The sequence below is a fragment of the Suricata suricatta genome, chromosome 16, assembly GCF_006229205.1.
Source record: "Suricata suricatta isolate VVHF042 chromosome 16, meerkat_22Aug2017_6uvM2_HiC, whole genome shotgun sequence".
NCBI classification, from domain to species: Eukaryota; Metazoa; Chordata; class Mammalia; order Carnivora; family Herpestidae; genus Suricata; species Suricata suricatta.
The window spans coordinates 23,455,302-23,458,879 of NC_043715.1; the positions used below are offsets into that span (position 1 = coordinate 23,455,302).

A 3,578-nucleotide genomic window follows, 5' to 3' on the forward strand; every position below is an offset into this window, starting at 1 on the left:
GACCTGAGCTGAAGTTGGAGGCTTAACCACCTGAACCATCTAGGTGCCCCTTATTTATTTAGACTTTTTTTTTGGGGGGGGGGAGGGGAATGGAGAGAGAGCCTGAGCAGAGCAGAAGGGAAAAGGGAGATTTTTTTTTTAAGAGGAGAGTTAGCACAAGTGAGGGGGGGCAAAGGGGGTGGGGGTGGGAAGACAGAGGATCCCAAGCAGACTCCACACTGACAGCAGAAAACCTGATGTAGGGCTTGAATGCACGAACAAAACCGTGAGATCATGACCTGAGCCAAAGTCGAACTCTTAACTGACTGTGCCACCCAGGTGCCACACAAGACAATCTTAAACAGGTTCCACGCTCAGTGCAGAGCGTGAGGCCGGTTTAGATCCCAGAAACCTGTGTTCAGGGCTTGAGCCAAAATCAAGAATCAGATATCAACCAGCTGAGCCGCCCAGGAGCCCCAATAGTTTGTGAGTTATTTAAAGTCTAAATGTAGAAACTGTAAACGTGTAATTCGCACAGGTCTTTGCATTTTTCCGGTTCACTTGATCATCTAGGAAAGCCCCCACAAAATGTTCTCCAAAATGTTCTGGAGATATGTATGACCAGATCCAGTTATTCTTGTCACTTTGAGAAATGCCTGGCCTTGTTGGGGGAGCAGTCTCTTGTGTCCCTCGGTCAGCATTTGATAGGATTCCTGAGATGTGAGGCCCTCCGGCTCCCTCAGCTTCTTCCAGTCCAGAACTGCCCAGTGTTCTCCGTGGCTACTGACAGCGACTTTGATCCAAGAAGCTTCCTCTGAGGCAGATTTCCTGTTTTTCCAAAAAGCAAATTTGTTACACTGAAAATTGTTAAATAAAATATTTTGTGCTCTCAAACAAAACAAAACAAACAAACCCTTCTTTAAGATGTTGCGCACATCATGCAGCCTCCCTATCCTGGCCCACCCATCCTTGCACTGATCCCAGTCCTGCCCCTTTCCTACTATTGCCCTCCTCCAATTTGTCTTCTGCCCCATTCTATTTGGCGCACATTCCATCTCCACACCTACTGCTCCTTGCAGTGCCCTTTGAGACTGTTCTCTCTGCCTTAAGGTGCATGGTGGCCACCTCACTGGATGTCCAGTATCTGTCCTGGATGTCCAGTATATTCCAACCCTATCTGATTAGCCTCTACATCAGACTGATCAACTCTACTCAGATCAAAAGCCTAAAGCTGGAAGTGCTGAGCAAACTAATTAATGAAGCTAGAATCCTTATTGTCCTACAAAAATGCCAGACCTATATTCACAGCATGGTCAGGAACTTTAGGGCATCATGATCCAGGCCATTGGACACTGTGCAGCTAACATAGGATGAGTGTGTGACACCTGCCTCAATGGCCTGATGCAGCTACTGTTTCACTGGGATGCACTATTCATCACAGACTCAGTGGTCATCATTAAGAAGCTTCTGCAGAGGCAGCCAGCATAGCAGGAGAGTTCGTAAGTTGGCAAAGCTCACAAGCAACATCTAGGTGCTCATAACTTGAGCCAGGATCCTGTGGCTCATTGATGAGTACTGTGAACATGTCTCCAGTATTCACCTGATGTCCTGGGAAAAAGGGCCAAGTCCTTCACAGCAGACCAGGACTTCATCAAACTGCAGGTCATCAACCTGGCAGCCAAGCGCTACCTGACCAACCCTAAGCAGAACAAGCTGTTGACCCAGTCTATACTAAGGCTGGCCAAGTCCCACCAGAACCATGATATCCGTGACCTACCACACTTCACCTGGCAGTTTATCGTCTCTTTAGCGCAGGGTGGAGCCCTCGGCCACCATGCAAAGAAGCTCCTCCTAGCACCCAAAGTAACCCCAGGCTTGGGGTCATCCTTCAAAGACCAGCTGGGCTCACTGTCCCACCTACTAACTCCAAGTCCACAGGCTACCAAGAGCTTCCGGACTGGCCAGAAGAAGCTCCAGACACATCTGCATGCAATATAAAGGTACCTGAATGGACCAAGTGTTCAATGTGGCAGAAGAGGAAGGAGAGGAAGAGGAGTCAGGCCCCACAGAGTCCACAGATAGGCACCCAGAGCCCGAGAGCGAATCAGCAAAGACAGCAGTGAGAGCAGCTGGAGAGTCAACCATTGAGACCAACAGTGAAGGCCAAGATGAAGGTGAAAAGAAAGGGAGGAGTGAGAGTGAACATAGCAAAGAGGAAAATGAGAAGGGGAAAATGAAGAAGATGCCAGAGGGACAAGGAGAAGGCTTGTCTTCCGGGAACAGCAGAGATTCCAGCTGTAGCTCATCAGTTTGAGAAGACATTGGAGTCCTAGGAGCAGCAGGGGAAACTGCCTCCTGAAAGGAAGAAGGAAACAAAACAAAACAAAACAAAACAAAACAAAACACCCTCCCTGTGGAACAAGTACCTCTGCAGCCAAAGAAATGTCTTTATTTGATCTAGAGGATTTCTCCCTCCTCCTGTCCAGCTTCTGTTCCTCCCACAATTTTATCCACCAGTCTGGCTGCTGACCCTGAGGGCCTGATATTCACAAACAAACAAAAAATACCTTGATCCCTTTGCTGCTGAGTCCAGTGTCAGGGGTTGGGAGGCAGGAGCTACTGCACTTTGTTACTGGTGAAGGCATCCGGCCTTTCTCCCTGGGGCCTCCACATGCACACTCACTTTTCCAACAGCTCCAATGTCCCCATCAGTGACCTGCAGGTGAGCACCCCTAAACTGCCTGAAGGCATCAGAGTCCTGAAATTGAGTCCCTAGCACCCAGAGAATCTGTAACTGCTGTAAAGGGCATTAATTTCTGTAACTCAACCTAGGTGCTCAACTTTCAGCTATGAACCCAAACCCATCTCCATTCAACCATCCATTGCATAGCAGATGGCCCCTGTGTGTGTTCACGATTGAGAATGAGTTCAAGAAGGTATAGCTGATGGACATGAATGAGATCACAGAGAAGATCAAGCTGCCAGACATCTGTCGGAGTGACCACAGTGTGCTGCAGAAAGTGACTGCCATTACCAACCTTGACTGTGTCCCTTGTCAGACATATGACAAGTATAGGTTTGAAGGAAGGATGCTGACCAGTGGGAGCCTGGCCCTCCTGACCCTGGACACCCTGCCTACTGGAGCTGCCACTGAGTGAGAAGACAGTGACTGGCACTGTGCTGGTGAAGGACATGGCACACACACACACACTCGTATCCAGTAACTCCCAAGCATCGTGACCATTGACCTCTTTGGCCCCCACCTGTTACTCCATCATGACATGGAGGCGTGTTAGCCTCTCTCTCTTTCTCTTTCCCTCACATCAGACTCCCATCCAAGACAGCATCCAGAAGGACCCTCTCTCCCTCTGGTCATGACCAGGCTCCCTCCACAATTCCCCTCCCCATGAGTTCCCAGTGACCTGGGCAGAGGGACACAGCAGCCACTCCATTCAGTCCTCCCAGATTTCTGTAGCTATTTATGAAGCAAAATCTCAGTATTTTCCTAATATACTTTATAACATATATACAAGATGGATAATATCTAGACGTATTGCAATTATTTTGCAGTATATACAAATATCAAATCATTATGCTGT

General features: G+C 48.4%; 1 pseudogene; it reads left to right on the forward strand.

The window, feature by feature from the left end:
* Nucleotides 1-1,093: 1,093 nt before the first annotated feature.
* Nucleotides 1,094-3,219, forward strand: LOC115279718 (annotated as a pseudogene).
* The last annotated feature ends 359 nt before the right edge of the window (nt 3,220-3,578 follow it).